Source organism: Diplotaxodon limnothrissa, linkage group LG11 (assembly GCF_057381915.1).
Source record: "Diplotaxodon limnothrissa isolate DT_005_m linkage group LG11, D_limnothrissa_male_GT1.1, whole genome shotgun sequence".
In the NCBI taxonomy this organism is placed as follows: Eukaryota; Metazoa; Chordata; class Actinopteri; order Cichliformes; family Cichlidae; genus Diplotaxodon; species Diplotaxodon limnothrissa.
This window is the reverse complement of record NC_140606.1, coordinates 21,799,110-21,818,779: the sequence shown is the minus strand read 5'-3', so window position 1 is coordinate 21,818,779 and position 19,670 is coordinate 21,799,110.

The following is a 19,670-nucleotide window of genomic DNA, read 5'->3' as shown; positions in this document are numbered from 1 at the left end:
AGTTGCAAGCCCTCTCTCATTAAAATTTGAACCTCGTTTAACTATACCACACGTTTCAAATTATATCATTCTGCTTACTTCTCGCTTTCATATCAAAAACCATTTGAGTATGCAGAGCTCTGCTCCAGCTTATGTATTAAAGTTTAAATCAAATCCATCAGAGATCTACTTGTGTGAGCCGGATCAGTAACAAACTAGAGGCCGGAAATTTGTGCCGCGTCGTCACAGCTCACGTCCCTACAATGTACGCCCACTTAGTCTTGTGTTTTGGGACAAGATAGGTGTTGACAAGCAGCTTTTTGTCTACATCCGACCACCTTGATGTTCAAAGAGCCGAGCCGCTCCACAAGGTAAGAGTGAGCCCACGCATGTCACCACAGGCTCAAACCCCTACATGGTAAAAGGAGTGTGTCTCCTGTTGAGGAGCAAGCACAAAGGTAGGGCAGATGTCCATCCCTAAGGGGACAATAGGGGCTTTTGACAGGGCCACTTATGCTCATCAACACCTTTTGCTAAGGGACACATGATGAGACCTCTGTCTTCCTGCTGAATGAGCATAAATCAGAGAGAACTATTGGACCACTGAGAGATAGACAACATCCTGTTTCAGCTGACTTCATCCAAGGGTGAATTACAACAAGAAAAGTTGTTGGAGCATTACACTGCTGACTCATGACTGTGTAGCAACACACAGTTCAAATCACATCATTAAATTCGCTGATGACACGACCGTGGTGGGTCTCATTAGCAAGAACGACGAGTCAGCGTACAGAGAGGAAGTGCAGAGACTAACGGACTGGTGTAAGGACAACAACCTGTCTCTGAATGTTGACAAGACAAAAGAGATGGTTGTTGACTTTAGGAGGACACGAGGCGACCACTCACCGCTGAGCATCAACGGCTCCTCTGTGGAGATCGTTGACAGCACCAAATTCCTGGGCGTACACCTGGAGAAGGACCTCGGCTGGTCCCTCAACACCAGCTCCCTGCACAAGAAAGCCCAACAGCGTCTCTTCTTTCTGAGAAGACTGAGAAAGGCCCGGCTTCCACCACCGATCCTGACCACCTTCTATAGAGGAACTATTGAGAGCATCCTGAGCGGCTGCATCACTGTCTGGTTTGGGAGCTGTGCCATATCAGACCGCAAGACCCTACAGCGGATAGTGGGAACAGCAGAGAAGATCATCGGGGTCTCTCTACCCTCTATTGAGGACATCTACACCACACGCTGCATTCGCAAAGCCACCAGCATTGTGGCTGATCGGACACACCCCTCTCACACACTCTTTACACTCCTGCCATCTGGAAAAAGGTACCGAAGCATTCGGGCACGCACATCCAGACTGTGCAACAGCTTTTTTCCACAAGCCATCCGTCTCCTCAGCAAAAAGGGACTGACTGATAAACACGCACACACACACATACACTAACATTATCACTCAGCTTAACTCAAATACCTCAAAACATTGAGACTGGACTGACTAACCAACACAAAGCGCAAACACACTGACCTACACCACCAAACCATCGCACACACCAACCTGTAAATGCTCTTTTGCACAATATTATTACTAGATATATTATATATTATTATTATTATTGCACTAACTTGTCTTGTAGCACCTTGGTTCCTGGAGGAACGTTGTTTCGCCTCACTGTGTATTTTTAAACTGTATATGGTTGAAGTGACAATAAAGTTGAACTTGAACTTGTAGGTGAGGCTTTGTTTAGTTTATTCACTGACTGTGGGATTTGGACTCAATCTGCAAACCATCTTTTCCCAGATGACCCCTGCGCTCAGTGTAGCTCATTAGCAAGCACAGAGGAGCCATATATCACCAGAAACAGAAATACATATGGAAACCATTTTATTTTAACCTGGTTAATCTGCTGACGAAGTACAGTCAAGATGGAAGTGGCCTGTTTGAGATGTTGTAAAATCCCTAATGTTCCTAATGGTGGTGTAGATTTAGTCAAGTCAAGTAAATGGTAAATGGCCTGCATTTGTATAGCGCTTTTCTAGTCCATAGGACCCCAAAGCGCTTTACACTACATTCAGTCATTCACCCATCCACACACACATTCACACACTGGCGATGGCAAGCTACATTGTAGCCACAGCTGCCCTGGGGCGCACTGACAGAGGCGAGGCTGCCGGACACAGGCGCCACCGGGCCCTCTGACCACCACCAGTAGGCAAACATGGGGTTAGTATCTTGCCCAAGGATATTTGGCATGCAGCCAGGAGGCAGCCTGGGATCGAACCACCGACCTTCTGATTAGTGGCTGACCTGCTCTGCCACCTGAGCTACAGCCACCCCAGTCAAGTCAAGTCAAGTTGGCTTTATTGTCACTTCAACTATATACAGTTAGTACACAGTGAAGTGAAACAACGTTCCTCCAGGACCAAGATGCTACATGCAACATAAATTTACAACATAAATTAACAGAAAACACTAAACTAGCTAACTAAGAGGCCTAGTTAGCTGGCTAGCAGAGACAAGACAGACTGACCTAACATAAATTACAACATAAATTAACAAAAACTAGCTATCTAAGGAAGACTTTTTTTTTATACAGACAGCAGACAACAAAGTGCATGTGCAAATGTGCAAACAAGAGCAGCAAAGTGACAGTGTGACAAAAAACCCACAATGTAACATAATAATAATAATAATAATAAAGTTTTGCTATATTTAGCATATAGACACAGGTTTATAGGTTTTCATTTGAGAAGAAGATTGCATTTGTGCAGACTGAGGTGATTAGCTTCAGCGAAATCTGCATCTGTTCTGTGTCAACTGTATGGCAGATTTTTGTTTTATTTGGGTGGCTGTTGATGACATCTTACATCTGTAATGAAAACCTTTGAAGTATGTTTGCTCTGATTGTTTATTACTGGTACAAAATGAGCAAAAATGTATAAAAAGAAACAAAACACAGCAAATACAGTCATTTGCAAAAGAAAGACCAGAAATAAAGTAAAACATTTTTACAGGATTCGAAATAACGTGCACCCTCACTTCCATAGGAATTAAGATGGTAAGTAGCAGCCAGGTGCTGCTGAACAACTGTACTTTATAAACTTATCATTGGCAGGTGTCACCACCTCTACAAAGCAGAATTTCTGTCAGTTTGCTGGACTGGAAAAGGTCACAATCTTCCCAGAAGTAGATGTTCCAGCAAATTCACCCCAATGGTCAGAATGTGCAGTGATGTGGAAAAACCCAAAAGGCTAGCATGTTAAATACAAAAGTACAATTAGAAAGACTTACAAAAGAAAAGCAGGGCTTAGGTTTGCAAAATTACAACAGAGCAAACCACAAGAATCCTTCACCTTTGGACAGATGGCCCCAGATGGAGAGGTTTGGTCGTAATGCACAGTCCCACATCTAGTGAAAACCAAACACAGCATACCATACCAGCACAAACATATTCATACCAATTGTCAAAGCACAGTGTTGGAGGGGCGATGATTTGGGCTTGTTTTGCAGCCACGGGACCTGAGCACCTGCGTTCATGAAGTCTATGAACTCCTCTGTTTACCAAACTATTCTAGATCATGCAACAGGACAATGATCCCAACCAAAAAGACAAAAGCATCAAGGTGTTGCAGATGCTCAGACCTCAACCTGAAAGCACCTTAACAGAACTGTGCTTAAACAAAGGCCTACAAAACTCAACGGAGTGAAGCAACACTGTAAATAAAGGTTGACCACAAAATGAAAATGTGGCAAAATTATTTAGAAACATTAAAAAGCTGCTACGTGAACACATTGCTTTCTAAAGGTGCAACAAATGCAGTAATATTCCATGCCTATCTAATATCAATCCCCTAAAGTGGTGGGTTTAAGAGATTGCTTTTAACTTGTAAAATGCAGACATGATTAGCATAATGCTAACTGTGCTCATAGTGTATGTAAAAGATGGACATACCTCTTTGGTATATCAAGGCCCGCTCTGAAGCCTGTATTTTAGCATTTTGTCAGCCGCCATGTTGGCGTTTTAATGAAACTAAAGTTATCATATTGTTGCAAGAAGGCGGCATGCTAAGTTAGCTAGTTTAACCAGACAAAGACACCTGCTTATTAGCACTAAATACAAATACATGTAACAGATACATATAAAACACCAGGATTTTACTCACCATACCTGTTACTAAATGTGTGAATCTAGCCCATGTTTAGCTGTTATGAAGGGACCACAGCTGTATTTGTAGACTGTAAAAATTTCCATTGTAGCGTTAAGCAGTTTAACATAAAAGCAGCTTCTACCGATGAAACTATAATTTCTTAGCACCTCCCCTTTGGCTTGATTTTCTACCTGGGGGATTCCTGTTTGGTTTTAGTAAATTCAGTATGTTTGACAGATAAGATGCTTCTATACCACATTACTAACACTACAGTTATCTCATGGGATTCAAGATAGACGGGTTTTGCTGTAAATGCTTTACGGATTATAAAGTTTCTGAGGCAAAGTTGTGATTTTGGATTAGAGTGCCACTTTAATATCAGGAATTATGGGGCTTTTAAACCAGCACACTGTCCTAATTTTCAGTCTTGTTCCAACAAATACCTCGACTTTTACAGTGTTCAGTATTATTGCAGGTGGCAGCGCTGCCATCCAGCCATGACATACTCTCTAGCGCTGCATCTTAAAGACTCTGACCCGCATGCAAACCTTAAACCCTTACTTTCCAGTGTTTGTTTTCATAGACAGCTTGAATGTGTTAGTTCGAGCTGTTTATGTGGAGACCTTTTGGCTGATTGACCTCTAAGTCTCTCTGCAGCTTTTCATAATGCCACCTCCTTCTGTGGTGCAGCCATTCAACTACAGGAAGGGCATTCTGCCAAAGGCTATGAGTCCCCGAGCCAGCTGGAAATACAGGAGAATGTCTTCCTATGAGACACAACAAATAATAAGCTTTAATATAAGGGAATACTGCACCCTCTCCATCCCTGGCATTCTCATCATACACTTAAGAATTTCCAGTGCAGTGTTATGACTGCCCTCTTTAGTAAACAATATGATAGAGCTCTGAGCTGTCCACACCGTGCCAGCAGATGGCTACGATCCACAACACAGACCTCCACGGCTTGCCAGGATTCAGCCACGAACCAGACATCAATCAGAGCAACGGCACATTGGAGCTAAAGCAAAACAAGACTTCACGTACACCAAGCAGCTGTGGCACTCGATCAACAATTCTGACATGATTAAGACTTTGTGAACATTGTCCTCTTTTTTTTTTTTTTACACCGCTGTCCGTCTTCTGTTAGCAAGATTGTGAGCACTAAAACAGAATAATGCTTGTGCATGGTATTCCTCCAACCAGATGTAAACTCCAAACAAAAGGCGTCGTAACTGGCAGAGGAGTGGTGGGGAGAGGGGTAAAGGTCAGCACAGAGAGTTAAATAAACACGAGGAGGACACGACGGTCTGAGCATGTTTAGGTTAACCAGCAGGTCTTAAGACAATACACTCATGGGTGGAAAACAGTGATTGCAAGATCTTATAGTGACTAAAATCTGTGTGTGGCAAAAGACGCTCAGCTGAAACTTCTTAAAAAGTTCTTTAGAGGTCAACAGAGCTGCAGAGTCTGGTGATATTTAAGTTCATTACTGTGCAAGACCCCAAAAGAAATGTACGTCTTAGGAATACACTGAAGATAGCTGTCTGTAAGTTAATCACAGCATGCATGTCTGGCCCATGCACATTTTTACATCTTAGACAATTTAAGCCAAATCATCTGCTCAGTCTCAGAGCTTTAACCCTGTGCCACTTATTGTTTAACTTAACCTGCAGAATGCAAAGTGCTGCTACATCAGCAGGCACCTCAGACAGATCACCTCTGTCCAAATAGCCACCACATGGCTCACGACGCCCTCGTCACCCACAGAGATGCCACCAAATGGGCCAGGACAGGAAACTGGCCACTGAGCAGCTTCCTCCCTTTGAAGTGTCATTAATCCTCAGTCCCACATTGTTTATGTGAGAGTGAGTTTGTGCTTTTATGTTTGCGAGGACCCATTTAACTGTTAAAGTGCATCCATTAATGCATCCATATGAAAATTAAAAGGTTGGGTTCAATCAGATGTTCTTTTATTAACCCGCAGGCCATAAAAAGCAGGCAACTTAAATGTAAATAAAGACAAACCTGGCAGTTGTGTTCTGCACATGTGCCACTTTTAACTATGAAGTGATGCTGTACACATACCCCACAAATCTCACAACTTCACTGTTAATACCTCCTTGATTTTTCATGGGAGTTAAGCCTTCTTATGCTAGATAATACACGCAAGCAGAAGCTCCAAAGAGGGTCCTGAGGAAACGAGTTCAGAGCTGGCTTAAGGAAAGAGGTACATTCAAATAAGAAGACATAAAAAAGCATTTCAGCTGGGCATGACTTTGTCCATCAATCCTTTAAAGTGTGCTAAAGCAGACACGCCAAGAGTCTTGAGCATTAAAGTTTGTGGGAAAGTGCTTTTATAACCTCTTTCAGGCAGATATATGGGGATTTGACCAAATGCAACCTCTGATATAAGCGCTCCCAAAAGATAGATGTAGTGTACGTTTTCCAGTGTAAACTGAAAAGTATTCAGTGTCATTGAGATAATTTTTTTTCATAAAGAGACCTTTAGAAAATTTTCAGTCTTTTGCAACAATTTTATTGATTTGAGAGGCTTTTTAATATAATTGTTGTTCTTCTGTGTGATATAAATTAGCATAAAGTATCACCTCTAAATTAAAAGAAATTTAAAATAAAGTTAGGCACAGATAGATATAACCACTGTGATGTTACTAGCAGTTTAGTGAAGTCCTGTTGAGGCTCAGTGTTTTGGTCATCGGTGTCTCTGTTTTGATGATCGAAGGATGGCCTTGACTGAAATAAATATCCTACTTTACCATCTTTTTTTACTCTAGTGTGGACAATAATTTACAAAATGAACATCCTGTTGTATTCACAAAGATTATAACTGCTGAGTGAGCCCATAAACTAATCAGGCAAGTTTCTATGGAGCTCACAGAGGAAAGCCTGTTTTCTTATAAAGTGCTATAGAGCCAGACATATTTTTGCTACCACAGCCATTAAACCTTGTTGGCTATTACAAATGATGCAGATTTAACCCAATCATGCATTGGCTTCAGTTTTAAGACGTTTTATCTTTTACCTACAACCTATAGTATAATCTCAATGCTTTCCTATAATCGTTTACTGACCACGCAATGCTTTTAGAGGGTCCCTGACTGCAGCTTCCTCTGTAAAGAACCATTGTTCAAACTAGTGTTAGTGTAAAGCTTTCCACCCATCGTTACACATTTCACTTGTTTTAAAAGCCTGCAGTGACTCTGTCTACCTGAGTTACAACAGTTTTGTTTATTCCCTCATTTGAAATTTATCGAGCATATCGAGAGTCTAAGGAGTTAAACTTCGCCCACAGATCAGCTGATCTCAGTACCAACCAACTTCATGGCTCAGCTTACGCAGCCCTACGCAGCATATCAACAAATCTCACGTCTTCACACTGCCGAGGTTGTTTTAGCCTGCCCACAGCTGTTGCACTCTGCAAGCTGCTTTTCAGCCCACCCCCATGCTGTGTCAGAGTTAATCAGGCTCAGGTCTGCTGTGACTTGTGCAAAATGTAAATAACTACACATGAAACTATAAATCCTTTTATGACAACAGCCTTCGATATAGTAGTTGCATCTGAAGAGTATTTCTATTTCCTCTCATGCAGTAGCTCTTCTAGCTGGATGAGCTTCGCTGAAAATGGGTGGTGACACATCTGGTGCAGCAATCAGGATGCATTAACCTTTGAATAAGAATCAGGAGACTGTTGGCGGGTAGTTCTGGTTGTTGTAGTTAAAATAAAAATGTTAAATGTTAAAATTGTCCTAAATGATGCTTGAGTACATAATAATGCTGTTTTAAATGAACAATGGCTTTTAGAGAACAAGACTTTGGGGGCTCAAATAAAAAATAAATAAATAAAAAAGTATGAGTACGACTGAGGATGAGAGACTCTCTCACTTCCACATAGCTCCACCAAAAATAAAACTCACTTTTTCTCAGTTGAAACCTTACATCTCCTTTTTGAGCCTGGGCGCAACCCTGTTGTCTCAGTCACCCTCTCAGTACGTGATGTTTCACAGCTTTTGCAGGATTATCGCCTTGAGTTAACAGGGTCTTAAATAACTCACTGGCACCAGGAATCGTACTGGGAATTTGCCACCTGCTGCATCGGCCATCCACAGCCACACAGCAGTGGAGAGAGATGGGTGAATGTAGGCCTACTCCTGGGTGCGAGGATGGCGTCAAACAAGGCTGAGGGTCACGCGCCACCTCGCGCACCACGCTCAACAGGAAGTGTGGCTTCCTTGAGTCTTTGCCGTGAGGGCAGAGGTCAGAGAACAGGAATGGTAGATCGTGTTACGGCACCCAGATGTGGCAAACAAAAGCCACAGCTCCAATCTCAAGGTGCTCCAAATGTACTGTGCAAGCTTAGCTCTGCAGAAACTGGAACTTGTATTCTGGAAGTGTCTTTCCTTTATAATACAGATGTTTCTTGATCTCGTTTTAAAAGATATAACCTTCTAAGGCTTTGTTGAGCCCTTTTGCTATTTTTATGGTTCACATTTGCATATTTTCCTATTTTAAAACATCAGTTCAACACTTACCCTGTGAGCTACATAGAAGCTTGACTGGATGAGTTTTGCTCTGTTGAATGTAAAGTGTAAAGTGTTTGCCAAAGCCGGCACAGCACAAATGACTGGAGGAGAGGAGACTGCGTATGATTTATACACTCTGGGTGGAGCCTTTTGCACCTCTGTGTTTCAGAGCCTGTTTATGTTCTCAGTAAAATATTTCCAGTGGCTCTCTGCTACACCGTGCTTCCTCACCGGCCTGTCCGCTCCGTCAAGAGTGATGAGCTCGGGAATGAGAAACAGGTGTGCGTGAAATGTGGAGATCACTCCTTTATCTCTCGCTCTCTTTCCCTCTCGCTTGACCTTTCTGAGCGAGTCATGTTGAGCTGCAGAACAAGCAACAAAAACACAGGAGGAGGGAGGATGATAAGAGGGAACGAGCAACAGATCGATCAGCTTTTTAATTTGGTATCAACTGATCACAAACTGTCTACAGCTAAAACAACAAATAAACTTAAGACAACAGGTCACATGTATTACATGGTAATTGCATGTATGTGTTAATTAGTCAGATCCATCTACAAGAAAACAATAATGATTAAAGACTAAATCCAATCAAATGCTGGATTACTGGTAACAGTGCGAGTAGCACAACCAATCATCCTGAATAAAACAACTACTCTTAAGAACTAGTAATAAAAGTGAAGTGATTTAACAGTTTGATGAGATCATCTTAGGACAGGGTGGGGGTTCAGCAGATAACACCTCTCCCTGAAAATCTTTCACATTGCCTCGTCATACCTGCCCACCCCCGCCGCTGTGGGGAGGTCGGGACTCCCTCTTTTACTGCCGCTGCCGTGCGTCTGCCCGTCAGTGCGCCAGCAGACCGCGCAGAGCGAACAGCGCAGCGCCACGCCGACCGTGTGTCCGTCACAGAGCTCCACACCTTCACTGGATTTCAAAGACAACAACAGCAACAGTGGATAAACTGAGCGAATGTGGTGAGTGCGGACAGAACTACGGCTTCCACCGCTCGGTTTTTAATAACATTTTTGTGCTGACGGTGATTTATGACATGTTGGAAGTTTACCGATCAGGCTGACTCGGACAGGAATCGACCAATCCGCTAAGTGATTATTTTGTACTCTCAGTGAGTTATTTTAGTAAGCGTGCAGTTACGGGTTAAACAGATGGCAAAGAATAAACAGGCTTTAAATAAGTCGGTATCTATTATTGGTTCATTATTATTCCTTAACTAAGAATCCAGAGACTCACCTCCCAGATAGCACTTCTGAGGTATTCTTGGATTAAAATAGGTTAAATATTAATAATCCTTAGTCAACAGGGTGTGTGCTTTCCTTTTTATATTTACTACAGGACTTCTTCAAGTCAAGAATTATGTCTGGAAACTTTATGATGTGTTGTTTGGCTTTTTCTGTAATGGATATCTGATTCTAGGTAGCTGTTTGATAAGACCATAAACATTTTTTTGTAAGTGGCAAGTGCATCCATTGATCATGTGCTCTGTAAGCCCTATATGTGGACGCCCTGGTTTAACTCAACCTTGAAGTCCAGCTGATAATAACTGCAAATACCACTGGCCTGGAGCAGCAGGTCTTTGCTTAGCTTTGATCTGCACTGAATATTTTCATCTGGATGAAATCAGGAAAATTGCCCAAATGAGGATCTGGTTTCCAAGCATCTAATCAGCAAAGACAAATTTTGTAACCCTTATAAGTCAAGGTTTTTTTTTTCTCTTGTAACCAGCCAATCATTTGAGACCACGACTAAAACTATAGGAGCTCATTTTAAAGACTAAGACGGTGCTACTTGAGAACTTTCAAAAGAATAGGAAAAAAAAGTTGGGGAGGGGCATTATGCAATTCACCCACTCTAAAGTGAAAAGACGGTCTCTTCCAAGGAGACAATCACGTGCCCTCAGGGTCACCTCCACCTTGACCCACCTCCACCCTTGCAGCTCCACCTCTCTTCATAAGGGCTCAAGCATCCTGAGTTGGTTTGATCAGCGTGGGGTCAGGAGCATAAACAACTTAACAGTCAGACTAAACAGACCACACATGTCTTGTAAACACATTCGGATTCATAGGTGAGCATGTGCCGGTTAGGCCTGCGATAAGTGGCTGGAGGTTTGATTCGTGCTTTTTGATGCAGCTCACGAAGTGGCTCAAATGTTGCTCTCGCTCGTACCTTCTCACAAACACGCTCAGAGCTTTTCGTGGCCATAATGCTGCTGCTGAGCACACTGTGAGTTTTCCTCAGCAGATGTGCTAGCCCTCCTCTCTAACTACTTTAAGGATGTTAGTGAAGATTTAAATATGAGACAAATTTTCCACACAGTCTTTGGTGAATCACTTTCCAGGCCTTCTATTCAATAGGTAGATTTAGCTCCGTCTCCTCCCTACCTTTCACTACCTTACACTTTTGTTTGAATCCCCGAATTCCGTGCTGAACCATGCTGAACCGTGCCCAACGGCTACGGTGATTCATAGGTCTTAAACGCTTACTGACGACATCAATCATTCAAACTGCATACACACGATTCAGTGCGCAGCGCAAACATCTCTCTGACTGAATACCTGCTTGCAAAATTACAGTGCAGAGGCGGTCGTAAACAGTTGCAGTTTTGTGCCTGGATTCATGTGGCAGTGTGCTAATTTTCCAGCAGTAATACAGCTGCATCTGTGTTTGATGCTGATCCCAACAGAGCAGACAAGAATACATCCTCCAGTTACAAAGCGGAAAGAGAGCCCAGGGGCGCTGAGCTGCTCACTGCAGTCTCCGTCTGAGGTGTTGACAGGAGCCCTGACATCATTAACATGACTAAATAAAATATGATTTGGGTCTTTGCCTTCCCGCTTGGCTCGTAGCACCAGCAGGGATATTTATGATGATGGTGTTATTGATGCAATGCTTAGAGGAGCATGCAGACTCATGTTCACTTTCTGACTTTTGAGAGTTTGGTTTGACGTAATGTGCATGTTCACAATATGAGCATTTAAACAGGAGCTGAGATCTAGCATCTCTCTGCAGCATGGGTGAAAAAGTTGAGCCTATATCACAGGACAGCTAGATTCCTCATCTTTAAGTCTTTTATTTTACAACTTTCTCCGTGTTTTGTTTTTAATGAACAGAGTTTTTTTGTCGAGGCTGCACAAGTGCATAATCTGATTGAGTTTTGACCACATTATAGCTGAATGCAGAGAACAAGCGGAAGCCGCAGGATTTTTCATGGTTTTAGTTCACAATGGGCCACTCATGTGTTTCTTATCAAAATTCAAGGCTCGGTTTTGCTTTCCTGCAGAGCAGGGCTTGAAAACGCAGCCTTTTAAGAGGCCATGTCAAACATTTGTTTTCTTTAAACCCTGTTTTGTTGCATGTAAAGACCCCCGAGTTACGGCGTGAAGCTTGAGTTTCTAATTAGAGGGGAAAATGTGCCCTGCTAATGACATCATCTTCCCCCTGGCACTGCGTTAAGTGACTGTGTGTGTGTGTGTGTGTGTGTGTGTGTTGTTTAACAGCAGCTGGTTTTAGACATTTGACGTTTACAACTGTGTGAGACTTCAAACACTCTCACACAAACCGTCGGGCTTATAATTTAGCTTTTATTGCTCCTTGTCGCCTTGTTTGGGCCGTTGTGGCAAAAGTCTCTGGGAACAGTTTTCAGGAGGAAAAGAGGAAGAGCTTGTCGATAAACTCAGCTTCTAAGTTACATCCAGAGACAAAACAAACCTTTTCAAACAGGCATGAAGTTGGCTGAAAGGAGAAGTGAAACCTACCATCTATGTAGCGAGCTTCTTCTCTTTTGCAAACTAGTGTGGAATCATATTCGCAGAAGTATCAAATTGATGTATTTTTCAGGCTTTTTTGAGTCTTTGCACTTAATTTTTTGACATAATGATTATTATAATCAGTCTTGCCACTCTCAGAGACCTGAGAGCATTACATCACTTCCATCTCCACGGGCTTCCGAACTCAATTTATAATTCATTGTGAGCAACGAAATCATGAAACATGATCTGACAGATCTCCATCTCCTGACGGTCCCCTGTGTGTGCGTGGGTGACAGCTGTGAGAGCGGCCCTTCTCCCCGCTGCTCTCACATCCCTGTAATTGTTCACAGTCCGACTGGGCGCCTCTGTAGCTCTGCCACATCCCATCACACTCAGCCGTGCCACGCTGTGTCCGCTCGACCGTGAGGAAGACGACACGAGTCTGGACATTCCCACTGACAGAGGAGGAGGCCGCCAATACAACTGCACGGACTCTTCCAGATGTTTTCTGATTCTGACAGAAGCGAGGGAGGAGAGGAGGGAAGAGGGACAAATCGAAGGCTGTCTTTCCGTGGCACTCGGGGTGCTGTTAGTCGGGAAGCAGGTCGGTTGATCGGTAATGAGAGAAGACAGCTGGCAGGTTCAGCAAAGGTTAACAACTAAGTATAGATGGCAGAGAGGACAAACAGAAGAGCTTAGTGTAAGGTCTTTGTGTGGGAGGCTGTGGGTGATTCTTGCAGTTTTTAAGGAGGAGTTACCTCATTTTAGTGAGTTTGAAATAGATGAGTGTTGGACTCTGATCTGTGGCATCTCACACTGAATATTTCAAACTTATCTGTCCTTTTCGTGGTTTCTTGGGATTGGACGTGCATGTTTTTAGCACGTGACGTTTCTTTTAATGGCCTAGTTTCTCTCTGGGTTTCAGTAGACATCACAAAGCTATAAAAAGATCTCTTTTTTAAAAGTTTTTGTGGCAGTCAGGATTTAGCTTTTGCAGTATTTCTAGATTTAGGGGGTATTTTGCTTACGTTTCGAGCTGTGTCGGTCAGATTAAATCAAACTGCACCCACACATTCCTGATACAGCCGTCTTGCTGCATTCGCTTTTTGACTGCTTACCCCTAAATAATTAATGATCACTGTTAAACACTGAATATGGGGGATTTTAAACCAGGGATTTTCCTGGATTAAAGCTGAATTGGATGAGCAACCTTCAAGTATCCAATCACCAGAAGTGTTTGAGAAAGTTTACATTATAAGAAGCGGCATGCAGAGCGTTTTATTTCATCTGGAGTTGCAAACTTTTGCGCCCCGCCGTGTTGATTGCAAATCAATGCTGACACATTTAAAGTGGTGGAGAATGTGTGGGGATGCAGGAGGAGGAAGTAGATGGGCTCGGGGACACCATAGTTACAGATGACCCAGTGTTTGGGGACAAGGCACAGCTGGAGATGCTTTAAGCCTTAACCGACCCCAAACAGTCCTGTCACAAGTACTCACAAGTTAGTGCTAACCTTTTACCGCTAACATCAGCAACATGTGCTTAGAATAATTCTGCAAGGGTTTCGTGAGTGTCCTTTTAGCAACCCTGTGTGTGAAAAGAGGGTGGGGTTACACAGATGCTACTCTGGCTGTCTTTCCTTTTACTTTAACTTGGAGTTCTGGATTGAGTTGCTGTTCGCTCATATGTGGCCCCTGTGCTCTCACACGGCTTTAATCAATTCTTGTGCGCTCTTACTCATCTAGCTGTCAGTAAACTCTTTTAGTCAGTCATTGTGGAGAGTATATTTCTGCACTGTTTCAGTCAGCAAAAAGGCAGGTAAACCACTGTTTGATGTAACACCGCTTTTGACTTTTTAGTTGCTGCTAAAGCCTCTTTTGTCGCTTTGGTGAAGCCGACGTATGCCTGGCAGAGGGAAAAATGTGCCGACTTTGTGAAATAAAACATCTGGCAGTTGGCCAGACAAAGCTGTCTCTCAGAGCATTCACACCAGCTGAGAGCTTAATGAGGGTTCACAGTGTGAGAACACTGCTTCATAATTTAAGACTCTGGGAGATTGAGGGACATGTCCAGATTTATGCCTCTCTACTGTACTGTATAAACAGCCTCCGGGCAGGCTTTTATTCGAGGGGGGAGGGCTTTGTTACCCTGAGTTGCACAGTGCATTCCCAGTCCGGGGATGTGCCGCACACACACTCGCACACACACATTAGGTCACAGTGGTTTGTATTGCTGGTCACATAATCCAGACTGGCATGTGGAGGGAGCAGCAGTGGTGGTTATAGTTTACTAAACAATGCCGTCCAGTGCTGGGATATGTGCGTACTAACTCTATAAACGTAGCTCTTGCACACACTACGCTACACGGTTTCTTTCCCCCTTGAATGTACACGTGTCCCCCACAAAAACAGGTTATGTTTGGATCATAGACAGTATAAAAGATGGATGTAACCATGCTGATGCAACCCAACCCTCGAGGTGAGAGTCTTCACTGTCAATATTTTGGTGTTTTGAAAGTGGACGTGGCAAGCATCCAAGTCAAAGCACGTTTATTGGCTGACAACAGGTTGTTTAAGAGTCCCTTCGGACTCTTAGAACAGCCACAGTTTATAACATGAACATCATCGTGGTTTATTGAGTTGAAGAGAGAAGAGACGAGAGTGGAAGGCAAAGCGAAGCTTTTACCGGTGGATCTTTGGCCACAAACTGTGGGTCGTGACCCAAAAAATGAGATGGTGGATACAAGAGGGGCAAATTTGCTCTCTCCGAAGGCTGTCCCTTAGGCCTTTATTATACATTCTGCATGCACTAGGATTCACTTCGGTCAGCTTGGGTTGGACTGACGTAACTTTTGTCACCAGACAGTGAATGTGAAGGCTGTGCGATGTCCGCCGACGGGCCTTCCTGTCTTTTGTGATGTTTGTGGATTCTTATATGGAGAATTTATAGACTTCAAGAGGATTTCAAAGAAGTATAAGAGAAATGACGACTAGGTCATGGTTTCCCCAGCTGACTGTGTCTGCAACAGAGTATAATCAAGGCTTCAGAGGTAGGGTAAGGAGCTTGGTCATTCTGGATGGGCTCCGAGTAGAGCCACCTAATAATAATGAAAGAAGCAAGTTGAGGTGGTTCTGGCATCTCCTAGGTGAGATCCTTTTAGGCATGTGCAAATGTTAAGAAGCTTCAGGGCAGACCAGGACACTGTGGAGAGATTGGCTTGGGAGTGCCTTGGGATCAAACCACAAAAGCTGGAGGACAGGGCTGGAGAAAGGGAGGTCTGGGAATCTCTGCTTAGACTGATGTTGACTGATGGTAACTAGTGATTAAGCCCATAAAGTAATCAGGAAAGTGTTTATTGAGGCTACAGAACAAGGGATCCAAGGTCTGTTTTCCCAGAGACTCCAATACAACCAGAAATATTTTTGCAAAAAAGTGTCAATGTCAGTATTTGGGAGTATTGTCACTCCTGATTTCCAACATAGTGTATTCTAGTAGTAAAGCTGGAAAAGTGAGAAGAAAAAGGGTGTGTTTTGGTTCTTGGGAAGTTCATGTATCACTAGCAGTACAGGGTAATACTTATTTGTAGTTAAAAACACAGCTGCTTCACCTTCATGGATAGAGTCTGGTCAGTGCTCTGCATATGGTTTATTTAGCAACTCACAAATACAAAACAGATTAAAAGTTTTACGGTTTTATTACTGTTTATGTTCACTGCAGCCGTCTCGGGTTATTAACTCGGAGTTGGTGGGACTGGTCCGACCTTTTGAGTAGTTGAGGGGGCTTTTCAGATTTAAATTCTGACTGGGAACTCGGAAATTCCGACTTCGACCTAATCTGGAACTCGGTATTAGCGCGAGGTTTGGGGTTTTGTCCACGTGCCTACCAACTTCTCTGTGGAGAATTTACATCACAGTGCACCAACTTCGCATGCTCCCCAGGCGGTCAACTTCAAGTGGAAGTTAAACAGGAATAGCTAATCGGCCGTCGGGCCTCCAGCTGTCAGTGTCCGCAACAGAGTATAATCAAGGCTTAACTCAGTACCTGCACAATTTCCACAATTATTTTGCCTGTCGCTGGATTTCACGGACATTTCATGGTCTCTGCTTACCACATTGCTGCTGCTTCCTTCCTGTGTATTCACATTTGAGATGTCAGAACAAAGGGCTTTATCAGTCTGACTGCCGGGTGACCTGCCTTTGTAGGACACGTTTTTCATGTGCGTAAATAGATCAATGCTCTGAAAACAGGGACAGTTAAAAATCAATTCCTTGTTAATAACAAAGGCAAAATGGACTATATAACTGTGCTGTTAGCAACTGCTCTCCAAATAACTGGTAATTTCCCCATAAATAAAACAGAAGAAGTGCCCATTTACACAATGATTACTTTACTGTACCACTATCATTTTAATCCAGTGTCTATGTGGATCCCTGCCTGCATTGTCTGGGTATTTCTCTTTGATCATATATTTTCTGTACATTTCTCACAGTGAGGTATCATAAGGCAGCTTAACATTCCTGCATTACTGGCAGGCTCAGGTGTCTCTCTATAGCGTGGATTATTAGATTTCCACGCACTTGGCACCTGGTGGACGGATCACAGGCCTCTAACTTTAGATCTTTACACTTATAAACTTTCTAAGTTTTAAAATTGGCATTCGGATGATAAAATAGCGTCCTCGTTCTATCTCGATGGAGAGCAGATTTTAAGATGCCTTTTATTTTCAGAGACTTTGACAGGCAAAGCTTACGTGCGTTTCTTTTTGCTTTGTTGTAATGTTATAGCTGGAAAAGCAAATAGTGATTCATAAAACTTTATGGTTCAGAGCTATTCGGTAATCACAAGTAACAGAAGCCTTCCTGAGCCCTGTGCTCAAAAGAAAAGGAACTTGCCCTGCCTGTTGATAAAAAAAAAATAAATAAATATGCACACTTTATCCTGGAGCTGGCCTTATCGGCGTAAGCACTGCTTGGGTGTTACAGCCGTGATAAAGGCTTGGCTTCCAGTATAATGACTGTAATAGGAGGGGGAGATTGCACAATGTTAATTAAATTACTGTAATGTCAGGGTGATAGCTCTCTTACTGATTACCTCAACATACAATTACAGTCTCTTCTATTAATTAAGCTACTTATGATCATATTTTGACTGATTAGCCAGTGTAGTATAAACAAATAATGCTTGTTACACTTTGCCCGACTCTTATATGCAATATAATACCTTTGCTTTCCACTGCTAAAATGTTTTTTCCAATGCTATAAAGTAGAACTGTGTCAACATTTACAAATAGGCTAATTCATTTTATTGATTATGCTGCAGAGCGCAGAGTTAATCGACTGATAATTAGCACTTATGTTCAAAAGGCTTTGGTTTATTGTGAGTCGTTTGCTGCCTTGGGTAGACCTCTGTGCTTTGATTGTGTGCTTAATTTTCTACTACAAGATTATGTAAAATCAGCAAATAAAGACTTGACTTTAAGTGTAATGAAGTCATTAGTTAATTATTAGCTGTGCTGTTGGCCAGCTGTGATGATGTAAAATAGTAAGTTGAGATAATTTAGGTATGTACGTATATGTGCAATCTTCCTTTATTAGCTGAATTTTAGCTCATAACTATGCTAATGCTCCTAATACCTGATTATCAGATAAGGTCAAATCTTTTTACAGTCTTCCCTGTTTCGTTTTGGGGTTGTTGTTTTTTTCATTCTTGGCTTTTTTTGTATCCAGTTCTCATGTACTTGTACCCACACCCACCATTAGCCTGAGTACATGTTTTTGGCGTGGCTCTCCAATGTTCAGTTGCCCCCACGATGATTAGCATTGAATGACAAAAGAGCCAGAGCAGTGTGTTTAGAGCGCATCTTGTCCAGTTTACAGTTTGCAAAGAGGTCTATTCAGGTTGGGGGTTTCTTAAGCCATCCCAGGTGGCCTGCTGCTGCTCCTCATGAATGCGGAGAAATCCCTTGCGTAGCCTCGAACCGTAGATCACGTGGCTAATAGCACTGAAGGCCTCACAGGCATGATAAGATTTACAGTTGGCTTTGTTTTTGAGGGGGGCAGTAGCCTATCTATCATGTGTCTTAATCTCTTACATTTTATTGTCATCATGTTGTTCTTTTCCCTTCCTGACTAATGAGGCAGACCAAGTCTGACTTACCTATAGGAGACCATTGTTGGAGCCCGTTAATGATGCGAAGACAGCCCAGTTTGTCTCTTTTGTTTGGAGGGGAGAAGACAACGCCTCCTTTGCTTTGTCCTGGCCCACGACAGACTTCTTGAGTCCTGTGTTTGCAGTGTTGGTTAATGACCGAAGCCTGCGGTCATGAATCGTGGCTCATTAGTGGCAGACACTTTTATCCACACTGTAGAGACACTTATGTGTGCAGATGCTCCGTCATGACATAAAGTCTTCTTTGAATGAGCGTTGGTTAACGTTTGAACACTGAGACATTTCAGTCCATTAGGGAGGATTGTTAGTCACTGTCATCCTTAATAGTTGTGCCAGATGTTCATATAAAGAAAGGGAGAAATGCAAGACAGTGAAAGAGAGGGAAGATGCTGGAGATGGCCAGTTGGCTCTTTGTCAGCAGCAGATGCCCCTCATCTGTCCAAAGATTAATTTGACAGGTGCAGAATAACCTCCCGAGAGCTTCAAAGGTGGTCTTTTTGAATTTATTAACATCTTATCATGTGTTTACTTCACTAAATACATAATTCACAGAGAAACTTCCTTTAACCTTCTGATCCAGGACCAGCTGGGTTTTCTCTGGATTTCCAAGCATGCCTCGATGAAGCTATCCTTCTAGAGGCTCGCTTGAAGCAAACAAACACTTCCTGGGTCTTTTTGTGTGTTTAGCTTCTGGGGCAGCACTTTCAGAAGAAGAACCACCTGACAATATAACTGATAACGAGGCCTAAATGTGACCCGCTTTGTTCTCTCACTGGGTCAAATGCATGTGGCACAAACAGTGCTGCTGATTAAAAAGAAAAACGAACTCCACTGTGCCTTCCCATGACAGGTCTCTGTCCAAGCATTTTGATGTAGCATGACACAAAACATCTGGTTCCTCTTTAGCTGCATGGGGGCGCCTGGGTAAGCCTCCCCTGCAGGATGGTCCATCCGCTTCACAGAGGGGAAATGCGGGAGAGATGAAAGGCCGAGAGAGGAGAGGCAGATAGACAGACAGAGGAGTTTTATTAAAGAACACATCGATGGAAATTGCACAGACATGGA